The sequence below is a fragment of the Plecotus auritus genome (assembly GCF_963455305.1).
Source record: "Plecotus auritus genome assembly, chromosome: 6".
Classification (NCBI taxonomy): Eukaryota; Metazoa; Chordata; class Mammalia; order Chiroptera; family Vespertilionidae; genus Plecotus; species Plecotus auritus.
Window position 1 is genome coordinate 124,419,041 of NC_137773.1, and position 17,697 is coordinate 124,436,737.

Sequence of the window (17,697 nt, forward strand, 5' to 3'; positions counted from 1 at the left end):
TAACCTGGGTGTGACATATACCATCACTTCTCCTGCATTCTTTTGGTCACACCACCAACTCTGTACACTCTGGGTGGAGAATACACAAAAATCTGAATGCCAGGAAACAGGCACCCATAGGTCTGTCTTGGAGGTCACCCACTTACTGAGTCTGGGGGACTGGTCTCAGGATGAGTAGGTGAGGGGGGCGGGGAGATAGATAGCCTTCCCTGGGTGGTCAGAGCATGTTTTTACAATGAATGAAAGCAGGCATGAATAGAGCAGAAATCACTGAAAATCATGTGCTGAAAGATGATGCTGAAGAGATTACCAGGAGCCAGACTACACATGTCCTTTTAAGTCAAATTAATAATCAAATGTACCCATTTAAAAATAAACAAACAAAAACATTTCTTCCTACAATGAGCCAGTTTAGAATCTATTATAGTTGTTCAGGTCATGGTGGATTAGAACATTGGCAATGGAGATGGTAGTGGATGGACATGAAATATATTTCAGAGGAAAATTGGTCAGAACTTAGAGATGCAACTCAGGGGTCATCCAGGATGGCTTCAGAGGTTCTCACGTAGAGAATGGGGTGGGTGGGGGAGACAGTCCCGATAGCGTGAACCGGAAGAGGCTTGATGGAACCGGTCTAACACCGAGCGCCACCATTGCATGCTTGAGTCAGTGTCTCAGGTGTTCAGGTATGGAGATAAGCAGGGAGGTCTTTGCCAAGAAAAACGTAATCCCACTGGGATTCACAAAAGCTTGCTGCACATTTAGAACCATATGACAGGTGTTGTTTTTTGTTTTAACTTATGTGTGAGTCGCTAAAGTCTGGCAACATACAGGGAATTCTTGGCATTTCTGTTTAGATTATCATTCTTGTCCTTTAAGGCAAGTTGTTGAAATCTTTTGAATTCCAGCTTAATTTATTTTTTGAAGTAATTTTTAAGATCCACTAGGATATATTAGTTCAGGTCTCCATTCCTCTTTCCCTCTACCTCCAAAACGAATTTATTAATTCTCTCTCACACAGCCTCTCACACACAAACACATATACACTCTCATTTGTCAAAGAATTATGATGTCATAAAATTATAACATTTTAGAGTCTCAGGGGATCAACAGCTGATCATTCTTATATTCTAAGCAAGAAATATCTTAACTAAACACCTACTTTGTCCCAGGCTCTGTGTCAAGGGCTTTTATAGTTTTAAAAAATGGCACCTTCTCTCACCCATTAAAGATTTACTCTAGAAAAGATTGTTCTATGAACCTGCTATATGCCAGGAACTGGATTTGTAAAAATATGTTTTTATTGATTTCAGAGAAGAAGGGAGAGAGAGAGAGAGATATCAATGATGAGAGAGAATCATTGATCGGTTGCCTCCTGCATGCCCCACACTGGGGATTAAGCCTGCAACCCAGGCATGTGCTGTCAATCGAACTGTGACCTCCTGGTGTTGCTCAACCACTGAACCATGCTGGCTGGGCAGGAACTGGATCCCTTGAGTGGCAGAGGACAACAGCCATACCCTGCCCACGAGCAGCTTACACTCCCACCATGGGGACATGAATGTGGCATGGCCACAATAGACAAGGTGGGCCCATAGGTATTGCCCCATAGCTTTTGTTGTCTTATGTGGTTCATTGCTGATTCCCAAGCCTCTTAAAGATCCTAGCATGGGATAGGACCTCAGGATACAATTGAAAGAATTGTTGAAAGAAAGAATGAGCAAATCACCATATTTTTTAATTTATTTTTTTGTTTAGAAATCACTTAGACTTGGAGATAAGTTGCAAAAATAGTATGGGGAGTTCCCATATATCCTCTATCCAGTTTCCCCAGATATTAACATCTTACATAACCATAACCATCAGAACCAGAAAACTTAACATTGGCACAACACTGTAAGCTAAGGACTGCTTCCATTTCACTGTTTTTTCCACTCGTGTCCTTCTTCGTTTCAGGACCCAGTCCAGGGTCCCACATTGCCTTGGTGGTCATGTCTCCTGCAATCTGGGACCCTTCCTCAGTCTCTTCTTGTCTTTCACGACCTTGACACTTTTGAGGAAGAGCTGTAGTCAGTTATTTTGTAAAATATCCTTCCATTTGGGGTTATCTGATGACGGAGGGCCGCACAGACTTTGTGCTGGAAGACTTCGTGAAGGAAGGGGCACTTTGGGTGGGCTTGTTGGAAGGGGACTGGCCGGACAGAGATGGAAGGAGGACCCTTCCTGCCAGGAGAACGGGGTGCAGGCACATCTGTCCCAGAGCGCGCTGCTGTGCCCCTCCTCCTTTGCATGGACAAGGAGTGGGAGCCTGAGCTGACCGTTACACTGTGGCCCCTCCGTGTCCAGCACCTCCCAGCAGCAAGAAGGTCCCCTCCACGGGGCTCCAGCCCAGCCTCCAGGTGCTCCCTGCTGTGCTGTTGGATTCAGGCTCTGGCTTCCTGGTGTTTGAGCTGCTGTGCTTCAGGTCAGCTTTTCACCAGTCTTCACGCCCTTTTTCAGTCTGCGGACATAGGGTCTTTTACTTGTTTTACTTTTCTCATTATGACTATTGTGTTTGCTAAGACTTAGCAAGCACTATGGGCAGGCTTCAGGCCAGGGCGTCTCAGTGGGAGGGAGATTACCCTCAGCGGGGTCGGGGGGAGTGCGTGTGACTGTTTCTGTGGGGAGGGGTGAAAGAATCTTACTCTTTTTATGTGTAAGTGCAGATAGATCTTAATACCTAAACAGACATGCAGGACATCGGTAGCATTACAGTTTCACTGGAGGGAGGCAGTGACTAGGGAAAATAAATTTAAAAGGCTTATTGGTGGGATTTATAGTGAAAAAAAAGTTGAGAAACGCTGATCTAGGCCAAATGATTTGCCTGTATTATCTCATTTAATTTTACATTACTAAAGTTAAGTATTCATATTATCTCCATCCTTATCCTTCCTATATAATAAAAGGGTAATATGCAAATTGACCCTAAGGGCGGAACGACCGGTCGCTATGATGCGTGTTGACCACCAGGGGGCAGATGCTCAACACAGGAGCTGCCCCCTGGTGGTCAGTGCTCTCCCACAGGGGGAGTGCCGCTCAGCCACAGCCGGGCTGATGGCTGCGAGCGCAAGGGTGGTAGAAGGAGCCTCTCCTGCCTCCTCGGCAGTGCTAAGGCAGTGCTAAGGATGTCCGATTGCAGCTTAGGCCCACTCCATGGGGAGCGGGCCTAAGGCATCAGTCAGATATCCCCTGTGGGCTCCTGGGCTGCCAGAGGGTTGTCTGACTGCCAGCTTAGGCCCAATCCCCTGGGGAGTGGGCTGCAAGAGGGCACAGGATGGGTTGAGAGGACCCCCCCCCCCCCGAGTGCACAAATTTTCATGCACCGGGCCTCTAGTTAATAAATACAAATAAGGAAAGTGGAGATTAGAGGAATTGAGTAGCTTGCTCAAGGTCACAAGAGCTCAGGGTAGACTGGGGATTCCTAGACTCCAAAGATTAAGGACTAAACACTGGACATCCCTGTCAGTGTGTGGACTTATTCACATTAAAAATGAGTTAGAAAGTCAACTTTAAAAAATGCATAGTGTGCCCTAAGACCAAAGAAAACTTTTCTAGGCTCATTCACTGGAACTTCCTGTTATATTGCCCTATGATTAGGGTTAATAATTGTGGGTCTACTCTGTGTACATTTGTAATGCTGCTAGGATTCTACTCAGGGACAGGTATATAATTACATGAAAGAAGGGCCTTTTGTCTGTTCCCTGTGGCACTCTCAGTGCCCAGAACAATGCAGCACATAGGAAGTGCTAAAAAAAAAATGTGTTGAATGTATAAAGAGGAAAGGATGTTATACTTTAAGAAAAAATATTCAAAGCCAAAATGAATTAATTCGCTTTTGATGTTCAGGCCATGATGTTTGCACTTAAAAAAATAAACACCAACCACCAAAATGTAGAAGACTCATACCTACCACAGAGAAATAAGTTCTGGGTGGCCAACTGATTTTAATGTAGAAACCACCTCTAGCTACTCAAATTCCACATGGCTGACTTAATGTCCTCATACCGTGTTTGGCTGATGGAGAGATTAAATCAGACTTAATTTTTCCATCCATTTTGAGGGGCTTGAAAACCCCCACAATATTATTGTTTGAGACAAAGTGCTGATAATACAACTGAGTGAAATATAGAGCCTCTTCTCTTCTTTCTCCGTTGAGTATTAAGACAGCTACTATGTTTGAGGTGGGGACTCAAACCTACCTGAGATTTCTCCTGCACTGGAAGAATGAGCTAAAGCCCTAAGTTGGATAAGGATGTACAAGGAAGTCTGAAATTTCCTCTCCCTAAGCAATTTTACTTTTATCATCTGTGAACCGGAAACTTAAATCTGTTAGCATATGACACAAAATAAAAATTCAAATTATCCTTTTTGAGACATAATGTGCATCTCTGCTTGAGCCAGTTGAAGCTTCAGGAGTTACATTTGCCAAACTGCCCTCTATAAAGGCAAATGCAAATTTCAGTCCTCACAGGCCCTTCCCAAAGTAAGCAATTCAGAGGATCAGGGCCCAAGAAAGGATAACATGGCTCAAAAGAAGCCCATTTTAAGATACATGAGTAGAGAGAGACAAAAGGTTGGTGACATCACCACTGTTCCTCACTTTCTAGTTCCCAGTGGCATTTCCCAGCAGTACTGAAAGGGCTTCTAAGAAAATCTACCACTAGGGCAACTGAAACCAAAGTTGTATAGCTCAGAATCTCAGTGGTTGGGACTTTAGCTTGCTGTGTCAGAGGATAATCTGCCCTCTCCCCCTGCCCCCGTGTTAGACCAAGCTTCTTTTGGATGTGGGTTCAAATGTTTCTTTCTTTAAATCACATTTCTTAGAGTCCTATAAAGTGGCCTGTTTCCCTCTGCATTTAATTCTTCTTGTCGCATGCTCTTGAAAGTTATAAGGCTTGGTATAGCTAGATGGTAATGTTGGGAAATAAGGGATGGACACACACACACTGGGATACATACACACCTGAACACACACACACACACACACACACACACACACCTGGACACACACACACTGGGATACATACACACCTGAACACACACACACACACACACACACACACACACACACACTGGGATACATACACACCTGAACACACACACACACACACACCTGGACACACACACACTGGGATACGTACACACCTGAACACACACACACACACACACACACACACACACACACACACACACACCTACACACACCTGGAAGGCTATACTCCAGTCCTCTTGCTTCAGGGCTTCTGTTACAAGCTTTCTGCCACCTAACACTTAGCCTGAGAACTCTCTCAGCAGGATGCCCTGTGCTACAGAAACTCCATCCCACACACTGAACGACCTAATATAATTATTCAAAATCGAAAATCACTTTCACTGTCTCAACCCCACCCCTCTCTTTTGAAGTTACTTAGACATTCCTTTTCTGCATCTTATCAGAATCAGGCTTATCTAGCCCTCTGGTGAGCTACACACAAGGGAAATTGTACCAGCTTCGCTTTAGGCACCCCCTCGTGTCAAATCCTTCCCCTGTGGCTGCTTAAAAAAAAAACAGACACGAGTGAATGTGGTATTACTCACTCATTTGGTGCTAATGCATTTCCACACCCTTGAGAGGAGGCCTGTTTCAGACTTACCTTGTGGATTTTATCGTCCTGCTTCCATAATTCACGAGGAGAAATCATTTTAGCATTATACAAAGTATATAAAACAATTCCTTTTTGGCTTCTCTCCCACCCCCCCCCCCCAGGTGATTTGCTGTCCCAGGCAGTGATGTGAGCATGTGAGCACCCTGGGGGCCAATGTAGTCAAATAGATTATTTCCCATGAATGCCCACTCACTATTGCCATGGTCCACCTGGAACTAGAACTAAAAGTCTATATGCAGCAAAAGGATGAGCTGGTCTGAGGTGGCAGGTTCCGAGTGGCTCTCTGAGGCTTTTTTCATGGCCCAGAGTGCCCAGGGTTATTGTTTTGGGGGGTGTTTATCCTTGCCAAAGAAGAGATGAAAAATCTTATAAAATTCAAAAGGCATGCTCCTTGGGGGAGACCAAGACCCAGGACTTTGAACTTGGATTGACCTGACACATTGCTCCAAGCTGAGTAACCTTTGGGAGTTACTTAACCTCTCTGAACCTCATCTTTCAAAGGGAAGACACATAGTTACCCTTTCTAGGGTTGTGGGAGGTGAGATGCATCCATATTGGGGCTGGAGATTAGTGCCAGGGCAGATTTTTAAGGCGTTAGAATGTGACGCTAAGGCTGTTAGCTTGTATTTCATGGACTGGGGCTAGTGTAAGTTTCCAGGGGAGTTAAGAGATTGGATTTGTATTAAGGGAAGTGGGGTGGTAGACAGGAATACCAGTGCGGTGCTTTCAAAATGGTCTGTGACAGTAGAGAGTATTTTGGGCTCATAATAATCACTTAATAAAACGGCAGGTGCTATTTAATAATTGTTATAAATAATACTAGAGGTGCGGTGCATGAAATTCGTGCACTTGGGGGAGGGGGTCCCTCAGGCCAAGGGACCCCACCGGTGCATGATCAGGGCCAGGGAGGGACACTGGAGGTTGGCCAGCCGGGGAGGGACCTTGGGAAGGCTCCAGGGCATGTCTGGCCCATCTCACTCAGTCCTGATCAGCGGGACTCCAGCAGCAAGCTAACCTACCAGAGTGTCTGCCCCCTGGTGGTCAGTGCACGTCATAGCGACTGGTTGACAGGTTGACTGTCTGCCCCCTGGTGGTCAGTGCATGTCATAGTGAGCAGTTGAGCAGCAATAGTATATCCTTCGCATATTACACTTAGATTGGTTGAACAATCGACTGGACACTTAGCATATTAGGCTTTTATTATATAGGATGATATCGGTGGTGAGGATGGAAGGCTCATCTTTATTCCTGCATTATAGTAATGTATAAAATGCCTGTCCTGTTTGACCCACATCCCCGCATCCATTTCCAAGGTTGGGCCCATTTTTCCCTGACTACTCTGGGCTGAACCATGTGGCCTCCCTCCCCAGCCGGGTGCCCTGCAAGCACTATTTACACCCCCCTCCCGGTAACATACACACACACCACCTCCCTCACCCAGACCCTGCGGATGGGGCGGGCGGGAGGCCGCGCTCCCAGGGGACCAGCAGGCCCCGAGGGTGAATAGCACTCATTGAGCTGCTGCCACCCTGCCAGACGAGCGGGGCTGGGGACGCGGGGCAGTGCCCCTGCCTGCAGGCCCATAAAAGGAGCAGCTGCGCGGGCTGCTCAGACGCGGGGATGCGGCCGGCGGCAGGGTGCGCGCCTGGGCTCCGGTGGTGACCCAGCGGAGCAGCCCGCAGGTGAGGGCGGCTGTGGGTGCTGTCCTGGGGCTCGGGAGTGACAGCCGGGGAGGGTGGGGCGGGGGCCAGGAAGGCGGGAGGGGAGGCTGGAGGAAAGGATGGAGGGAAGGAAGAGGGCAGCAGGGAAGGAAGGAGGGGTGGAGGGGGAAGGAGCCACGCCAGAGCAGCTGGGCTGCACTTGCCTACAGCTCACACGTTCAAGTTCCCCACCTCCGACCTCTGCCCGCGGGGGGCCGCTTCCCTCCCGGAACCGCTCCCCCAAAGGCTGGGGCGGCGGCGCGGGCTACACTGCACGTTCCCGGCGCTTCGCGGGCGGCGGGCGTGGGGCCGTGGGGACGGCCTAGCTGAGACGGTGGCGACTGGGGCAGATGGAAGGGATGCGGGGCCGGTCTCCTGCGGGTGGAGTTGCGGGGACGCTCCGTTGGCCCCGTGGGCCTTCCCTCGCCGCCTCCCTTTCCCGCGTTCCCACTGGACTGGCTGCAGCCACTCAATGAATTGTTGGCTTACTCCCCCACCCCACCCCACCCCCACCCAGCCTGTATTTTAGCGTCTTTCAGAGTGCTGTTTGCATAGATGGGGCTCAGCTGGAGAAGATGGGAGGCTCTGGGAAGAAGAGGCCCTGTGTGCAGAGCCCCATCTAGAACCGGCTCCCCGCCCCCACCCCAGGGCTGCGGGTCCCAACATGGAAAGAGGATGGTAGGGCACCCAGACCTCCTGGGCTTGTTGTCCCTCTGCTTCCCCATCTCTTCCCCTCTTGGGGTCCTTCCTCTGTGCCATTCCTGAGGGCTCCATTTCACCTGGGGTGTCCCCACATACTCTAGGGCTCCAGGCTCCATGGTTCCCCTACCCCTCAGGAAATGCAGCTCTTCTCTTGAAAATCATGGCTTGAGCAGAATTTCTCCCTCCAGACCAAAGCCGGCCGATCAGTGAGTTGCATGAATTCTGGCCTGGACTGGGGGTTCGTTGGAGACCTTGGCTTGGGGAGCCTTAGCTAGGAGTTTGGGAATTCCTCGGTTACCCCAGTCACTTCTCAGTTGAGCATTATCCTTAATTTCCTTCTTATAAGGAAGCTTCATAGTTGGGCTTTCTACAAGTGGGAGGTCACAACCCCAGGCTCTGCCTAAAAGTTGCACAGCAGCGATTTGTATGTGGGGGAGAACGTGTGATTGTCACTTGTGGAGAGCAGCTACAGTGTTTGGACAGGTTCAAGCCTCTTACTAATGAGAGGGCACAGTCCGCTCATGGCAAAGTCACCTGCAAGTCCCAGCTTGGAGGGCAAAGCCTTCCCAGCACAATTATAGCCAGAGGCTATAGTTGTAAGCTTGAGCCTATGGTCCGAACACCTGGCACCACGTGTCTGAGTGGTGTGGGCTTGATAGAGTTCAGGTCCATGTAATTGAGTCGATTAGAACACTGTTAACATCTTGACCACGCCCTTACTTTACCTCGTGGAATCTGCCTATAAAATAAAGACTTGGCTTGTGGGCGCTGTCCCTGCCTCTCCATCAGAGAAGCAGAGTCCCGCCAAGACCCAGCTTTCATTCTCTTGTTTGTCTTTTCTAAATCCTTCACCCCGACCCCACCCCCTCAGGTTCACCCTTGGCTGTGCTGGCGAGGCACAGTCACTCTGTTGTAGAATGAATGTGGGCAACGTAACCACCATAGCCAGCCCGGTGGAGCGTCCAAATACCGGCCAGACTCTGTTCTTGGCTCTTTACACCTGCTCTCTCTGGTCCATGCATGTATTCATCGAGTCCCCAGTTAACAGATCAGGAGAAGCACAGGCAGGTGAGTGTATCCAGTGTCCACAGCAGCCACTTGACTGTGTTGGGTCTTGAATCTAGGCAGTGACATTCCAGAGTCAAAAAGATTTAGGTTGGATCTCTGATCCAACATTACAGAATTTGCAAGTTAGCCTGTATAAATCCTACCTGGTATATTGCACAATAATGAGTATAAAATGCCTGGCACATAATTTTTAGAGTTATTATTAGGTGTATTTTGTAGTTGCAAGAGCACAGTGCCATAATCAGTTATGGGTTTTAAAGCAGAGGATGTCTGCTCTTATGTTTCACTCTTTCACTTCGGCAAAACACCTAAACCTCCCCTAAGACTCAGTTTCCACATCTGTAATGTGGGTGGTTCTGCAACCAAATGAGAAGACGTACCTAAAACAATGAGCACATGGCCTGGCACACACAGTGCTCAAGAAATGTTTCTGTTGGCCTTATTAGTTTTTGTGAATCATTAAGGCTCCCGCATTGGGTTTGCATTTGTTTTGTGATATCTGGATTAATATGGCTCTGCATCACTCCTTGGGCTGCAGGGCACGATATAACCTCTGCACGCCTGAGCTGAAAGAGGTGCTTGCACACATGTATACCCACACTCATGTTCTGGGGGCTGTGTGCCTGAGTGTGTGTATGCACACCCCCAGAACATCTACATTTGAAATTGTAAGAGCTTAGTGAGTTCAGTAAGAGCTCTGTTTCTCCTGGCAAAGCCATCACTCTGCTTTCTAAGGGCCAGGGAAACTTCACAGCTAATTTTAAAGCTGTCTGAAATCCAGCTGGAAGAATTAGCACCACATCTAACAGTTGCAAGGGGGAAAATGGTTTACCTATAACATTTACTTTCTTCATAGGCTCTTAAAATCTATAACCTATTTCACTAAACTGTTACAAATAACCACCTGGAATCTTAACTCAGTTAAACCATTCTAGAATGAATTTCTTCTCAGGTATCGTTTTATAGATGTTGGTAAGTGAAAAGAAGTCTTTGAATGAAGCCGCTTCAAAATGCATGGTTGACATAGATTAATGTGTTTTGAACAGCTGCTTGTTTGGCCAAGCAATTTGTTTATAAATGTAGAGGATACTGTAAGATCATTATTTATAAAACAGATGTGTTGACTAGAAAACTACCCAAATGCCCATCCGTGCGGGACTGGTTAAAGAAATTGTAGTATATGTTTACAATGAGGTGACAATGCCCTCACTGAAAGAACGAGGTGTTTGTATGATGGCATGGAAGGGACCGCTGGCGTACCAACTCCATGTGGTCAAGAATTTTGTCCACTTTCATCACCTCGTTAGCACCTCCTGGAACAGTGCTTGCTACTTAATGGTTGCTCCACAAATAATTAAATGAGTGAATATTGTTCAGTGAGACAAAGCAAGGTATTGAACAGTGTCTCTAGTTCATTGCCAAAAATGTTTTTAAATGAGTGCCTTTATGTGTGTGCATGAACAGAGAAAACAATGGTTATTTCTAGGGAGGGACTGGAGGCCTGAGGGAAGAGCAGTTGTGTTGTTGGTTGGCTGGTTCGTTGGTGGTTGGTTTTTGTAACATACACCACTATGTGCGTGTACTAATTAAAACCAAACAATTTTCAGAGGACCTGTGTGTGTCCTTCATTTTTATTCTAGGTAACACACCCTTCTTGTTACTACTTTACTACAGGTTATTTAAGTGTCTGTTTGCCTTGTTTAAATGCATGCAGCCCTTTGATAGGATGATAAGCATGGATTGGGGGGTGGGCGGTCTACTAGATGGAATTCCTACCTAAGTGGTGCATTGTCCTGCCTGTGAGATTGCTCAGGAGGCTCACCTTCCTGTTGTCCTTGGCACTCTTCATGGACCCCCTTTTAATCCCTCCACCCCACCCCTGTGCCTTAGACAGAGCCTAATCCCTCTCAGGAACTCCTTAGATGTTTCTTAGTGAATGGGTGGCTAGAGTTTGAGTCACCTAAGAATTTATAATTTCATAGCAAGAAGGCCGAGTCTCAAAGTAAAGCACCTTTCGCTTCAAGGTGGGTACTTCCTGGTCTTTGAGAAGTGTTTTACAAGCGCCTCTAGAATCCTGACCTCTTGTGTAGGTCCTCCGAAGTGCAAGGTGGCCCATGAGGGTGCAAGAAGAAACGAATTCTATGTCTGTACATTTAAAAAATGTTTGTTGCTTTAAAAACATCCTATAGAGCCCAAATGTTAATAGTATGTGGTATTTGCTTTCTCTTGTTTGGTTTGTTTTGGCTGAACCATTGACATTTTATGCCACTTCACCTTTGCCAATGTTTTTATTAAATTCTTAAGCTTCTTTTAAGACACTGTATTTTGAGATAGTTGTGACAATTTCTTCTTTCTTATGACTTTTTAAAGAGTGACATTAGAGTTTGGAAGAAACTCTATTTTACATTGTTATTTGAATTTTTAGTATGTGTCCATTCCTAAGATTTGGGTCTTTATTTCTGTTATCCTTGACCACCTTGGGAAATGAAAACTAAGGCTCATGTGTCTATTGCAGCCCTCCAAGAAGAGATGCTGATCCTTGTTCTAGAAGTGATCAATATAGACCAGGGGTGGGCAAACTTTTTGACTCAGGGCCACAATGGGTTCTTAAACTGGACCGGAGGGCCGGAACAAAAGCATGGATGGAGTGCTTGTGTGAACTAATATTAATTCAAAGTAAACATCATTACATAAAAGAGTACGGTCTTTTTTTATTTTATTTCAATAGTTTTATTCATTTCAAACATTTTAACAAGAAGAATGTAAACACTAATTATTATAATTTGAAACTTCAAAATATGGAGGAATCATAGCACAATAACATACCTTATATTGAAGATGGCAAAGGCAAAATAAAATTGCCTAACAAAGGAAAGGTACAAAAGCCTTTCAAATTAAACTTAAATATAATAAAATAATTTAAAACTAAAACAAACAGAAAAGAACAAAATGTGTAAACAGTAAATTAAACATTTTCTTTAGTGCAACTTCCAAATTATGCCCGGGACGTAGATGTAGATGGCAATGTAGACTGGGTTGAAAGGTTTTTGGTCTTTAAAACATCAACTTCAGTGGGAACAGTGTTGTTGGTCTCCTTTTTAGCTAATGCTCTGATACTGTGCTCTCCAGGGGCGTGTCTCCCTACATCACCACGATAACGTGTCTACGCATTCCCAGGGTGATGTTGGGGGACGCGTCCGCGGGCATTACAAGGAGCCTCTGGAAGATTGAGAGGTTGTTCCTTCTACTGAATGGGCGGATATAAATCCGTCCACTTAGAAGAAGGAGCTGTGGCCGTGTTTCCCGATGTTGCCATGTTAACACTGCTGCTGGTGAAGGAGCGGAGGGGAGAGCAAGAGAACCCTCTGCTCTTTCGGCTCCATGGGCCGGATAGAACAGCTGAACGGGCCGTAGTTTGCCCACAGCTGGTATAGACGATGATAGTGAAGACGCTAGCAACATGTTAACATGTTATGGCAGTGAATAATTTCTAAGTCACACTCACATGTATTACTTAATCCATAAAATAACCTCATCAGGTTTGCATTATGTGTGTTATCAGAGGAAACACTGATCACACTGCCTTTTCTTCGACATTTGTAGCAGCACGTGTATTCCTTGATATTCTGGATCTGGCCTGCTACTTTCAATTAGGCTTTGGTGATGGATCAGGACAAAACCACTCGTAATCATGTCATAACACAGACAAAAACATAAGAATTGTCTAGACCACAAAAATGACCAAACACCCTCCCCTGCTAACTAATATCACTGACTTCCGCTTCTTTGTTTTTGCAATTATAGTTGTAACATTGCTTCATTCCTCCTACGTTCTAGGTATGATTCATTAGAATACACAAGCATAGAATTACCTGCACTTCTTTTTCTATTATTATTATTTGTTATTTTTGAAAGAAAGAGGAACATTGATTGGCTGCGTCCTACACGGCCCTTCCTGGGGATCCAGCCTACAACCAGGACATGTGCCCTGACTGGGAATCAAACCAGCGACCTTTCGGTGCATGGGGTGATGCCCAACCAACTGAGCCACACCAGCCAGGGCTACCTCCATTTCTTAAGAGCAGTGCAGAAGGAAGCCTGCTTCCTTGAACCCTTCCTCCAATCGCCTGAAGCCACTGGACACCTGCCCAGGTCCTATAAAAGCCCTTAGCAATACCTTAACTTCCCCAGGGTACACTCTTCCTCTTGCAATGAGCCATAAGTCCACTCTTCAGCTCTCGGTATGCTCCTGGTGGTCTTTAAAGCATTTGCATTTAGTTTAGAAACAGAAGAACTTTCCAGAATTCTTTAAGTAATATTTTAAAGTGAAACACAGCATTTTGTTTGTAAAATAGTAATTATGCATTATAGAGAATCTGAAGAGTGCAAAAAGATTCCAAGACTAAAATAAAAGTGTACATAAATTCCATAATTCAGGAATAATCATGATGAACAGTCAGCTATGTTTCCTTTACATCTATATCAATGTCTACTTCTATAACCCTCTCTCCATAGATACACTCACACACATTCTGAAATTATTCTAAAATCATCAGCTTTTCCTTCTTTACTGTGGTAAACATCTTCATGTTTTCATGTATGTTTAGATTTTGTTTATTTCTTTAGGATACATTTCCTTATAAATGTAGATACTTATAAAAAGTTCTCCATATGCATTGTGTAATTATTTTCAAACAAAGATGTTGGTCCTTCCATCACCCAGAGACTTGACCACAGTTGGGAATCAGGCATGTGGCCCCGTGGGGCGCTCTGGACTCCCAGCCTCGCCGCTGCTCCCGGCATCTGATTACTCCCTCCCGCTCTCACAGGCTGGTCTGACAGGGTACCAGCATGGTTGCACGTGCTGTCACCATGTGGAAAAGGGCGAGGGACAGGTCCTAGGGAAGGAGCACTGTGCATCGATGCACCCAGTGTGTACGAACTGTGTCTCCTAGTTAACTGTGTCTTCTGCCTCTTTAAGGCAGAATCTGATTGATCATTACCTCTTACTCAGCACCTAGCAGGCAGCTTTGTAAAATAAGCCATCTTTGTAAATATTTGTTGCCTAAGTAGATGAGAATCCTGTTTCAGACTCAAAGCAACCTGCAGTATTAAAAATTATTTTAACGAAATACAGCTCCTTTCTAAAACCAAATATAAAAGTTTATAACCCCGTGCATTTTTGGAGCTATATTCACTCAGCCATCCTGCTGATGCTTGCTGAGGGCCTCCCTTTGCCAGGAACTGCCTAGGGCAGTGGTCGGCAAACAGCGGCTCGCGAGCCACATGCGGCTCTTTGGCCCCTTGAGTGTGGCTCTTCCACAAAATACCACAGCCTGGGTGAGTCTATTTTGAAGAAGTGGAGTTAGAAGAAGTTTAAGTTTTAAAAATTTGGCTCTCAAAAGAAATTTCAATCGTCGTACTGTTGATATTTGGCTCTGTTGACTAATGAGTTTGCCGACCACTGGCCTAGGGCACTGGGTGTAGCGGGGTGCTCAGCCAAGCTTCTGGACACAGAGAGTAAACCCCAGGAAATGTGGGAGGCGCAGAGTGCTGCATGCTGGGATGTAAAAGAGCAAAGCGGTGGGGAGATAGGCAATGGAGAGTGGTGATTTTTCATAGAGCGGTTAAATTCTGGATGGCAAGCATTTCCCATATATTATTTAATTTCATATTCCCACTGCTTTTACGAGATGATTACTATGCCTCTTCTATGGAGCTAAGTGTATGGGGAGTGAGAGAGTTCAGTTACTGTCCTAAGTTCACACAGCTGCTAAGTAGCAGAGCTGATATTCTAATCCAGACTTTGTTTGAAGCCCTTCAGAGACATCCTTGGCCCAGACTTAGAAGTCTAGAGTTAGTCCTTCCCAGGTTCCGGAGGCTAGGAAGGAACAAGCCCTTGTGGTCAAAACTCCTGGTGATAGGTCATGAGAAACCATTGCTATGTAAACCGTATTTGCATTGATGACTGGAGGGGCCTTGCTTCAGATGCTAACTGGCAGTTGGCTGCAGTGCCTGGAAGCCAGCTCCTTTATGTCTCAGAGTGGCCTGGGAAGGCTCTGCTTGTGACCCCAGGTGGGCTGTAGTGAGTTACTTAACATATGTTTCCTTACACCCCGTTACTGAGCACATATGCTTTGGCCCAGGATCACAAATGCGGATCCAGGTTAAAAAGACACAGGCAACGTTTCTTGTTGTGCTTGTTCCCTAGAGACTGGGCATATCCATCTCAGATGCCCCTGGGAGTGCCATGGGGAAGAGTTTTCTGTGTCTGACGGGAGTTGGTGTGCATGTCTTGTTTCATAAAAGAAAAATATTGAGGATTGAAAGGAGAGAAAGTGGTCTGGGTCTGACTGCTGCCCTCGACGTCCCTGTGGTTCTGATTCAAATCTCGCTCTACGAAAGTTAGATGACACACAGCATCTGGCTACTCTTGGCAGATGTAGAGAATTACTCTGAGACTGTAATTAATTTTTCAGCTCAATAGCGTGCTACTTTTGACTCATAATGTATTATTTTCCAGATTTCAAAGAGCTTTTGTAATATTCTAGGTAAACCCAGCCTAACTTGGTATGAATCTACCTGTAGGGGATTTCTGGATATGTTTATTTCTTTCAGAAAATGCTTAACATATTTTTGGATGAGAGAGGGGAAGGGCAGGGACAGAGAGAGAGAGAGGGAGAGAGAGAGAGAGAGAGAGAGAGAGAGAGAGAGAGAGAGATTGGTGTTTTGCTACACTGAAAGAGTGGTGTTCACCTTTTACTCTGGCGAGGGTAACCCATTGACTTTATCCCAGTTGAAGCATCATGCTCAGCTAAGCCATTTTTTATTGCATTAAAATTTGGTGGTCTTGAGGCTTTCCTGATTCCTGTAATTCTGCCCTCTGGTTTCATCCTTATGTTCCAACCTGCAGGTGAAGGGAAAGAGAGGAAGAGAGACAATTGTGACTACATTTAAAAGATCAGTAATTCATTCTCTGTCTCTTTAAATGTATAATTTTCAAGGTTTGGGGGAGGCTATGGGATCCTAATTTGAGTATTAGTTTCACAGTGATTGTTTCCTTTGTATTTGCTTAATAATCTAGTGATTCCTCAGTGTAAATTGAAAGATGAGAATACTATTTTGGAAATATTTGAATCCATACTGGTTTTCTGATTTTTGCTTTAATTTCAAGGTATGTTCAGGTCCTAAAGACTCGTATTCAGAAAGCATCTTTTTTTCTCTGTTCCCCATTTGGTTCATTGTTTCCTTCCCACAGTTATTTATTGAACATTAAATTATGAGGAGACAAAAGAGAATAAGATACACACACACACACACACACACACACACACACACACACACATATATATATATATATATATATATATATATAGACGCTTAAGAAGGGGGACAAATAAATGAAAAAATAACAATAACCCAGTGTGGTAAATGCCACGAGATACCCTAAATCAGTGGTCAGCAAACTGCGGCTCGCGAGCCACATGCGGCTCTTTGGCCCCTTGAGTGTGGCTCTTCCACAAAATACCACGTGCGGATGCACATGTACAGTGCGATTGAAACTTCTTGGCCCACGCACAGAAGTCGATTTTCGGCTCTCAAAAGAAATTTCAATCGTTGTACTGTTGATATTTGGCTCTGTTGACTAATGATTTTGTCAACCACTGCCCTAAATCATGGAGAATATGCAAAGGGAGCATGGAGAAAGGAGTGGTTGTCTCTGCTTGTGAATGTTGATAATGGCTAACAGGAAAGTGGGCTTTGTAGCATCAATAGGAGTTTGCCTGGCAGAGAAAGGAAGAAAGATCTCATAAGGAGAGGTAATATTATGAGCAAAGGCATGTTGGCATAAATGTGCATGGTCTATTCATGGGCAATGTATAGTGCAGTGCATATGGTATTTAAATGCATGGAATGAATGGTGATGATGACAGATGAGGTTAGAAAAAGTAGGTTGGGCAGTGGTCGGCAAATCGCAGCTCGCAAGCCACATGAGGCTCTTTGGCCCCTTGAGTGTGGCTCTTTCACAAAATACCACACCCTGGGCGAGTCTATTTTGAACAAGTGGCATTAGAAGAAATTTAATTTTAAAAAATTTGGCTCTCAAAAGAAATTTCAATCGTTGTACTGTTGATATTTGGCTCTGTTGACTAATGAGTTTGCCGACCACTGGGTTAAGGTATAGGATCTGAGTGTTGCAAACCTATGCTAATCCTCAGTAACACACTTGTTTCACTTAGAACCTTTTGCATGAATATAGACAGACTCTGAGCTCAAGTTGACTCAAATAGAAAAGAGAATTTATTGGCTTATGCAATGAAAAAGTCCAAAGATATATAACTGCCTTCAGGCATGGCTGGATCCAGGTACCCAAAGGTTGCTGTCGTGAATATTTCCCCATACCTCAGCTCTGACCACTGCTGTGTTGGTTTTATCTACAGGTTCATCCCTTGTGAGGACAGAATTATTCATGCCGTTTTAGACTCCCATCCTTGCCACTTGGAACCCTCCATGAGAATGAGTTTCCTTTTCTTTTTTATTGG

General features: G+C 45.2%; 1 protein-coding gene across 22 annotated transcripts in view; it reads left to right on the forward strand.

Moving 5' to 3' along the window:
• The window catches only part of MAGI1 (membrane associated guanylate kinase, WW and PDZ domain containing 1), a 586,630-nt gene that overhangs the window by 406,950 nt on the left and 161,983 nt on the right, over positions 1–17,697 (forward strand). Inside the window, exon 1 of one of the 22 annotated variants that reach the window (XM_080671495.1) lies at positions 7,323–7,366. The exons of the other annotated variants lie outside the window; for them this stretch is intronic. The gene's annotated coding sequence lies outside the window, so the exon portion shown is untranslated. Of the gene's footprint in view, positions 1–7,322; positions 7,367–17,697 lie in introns of those variants that run through there. 22 annotated transcript variants of the gene reach the window in all.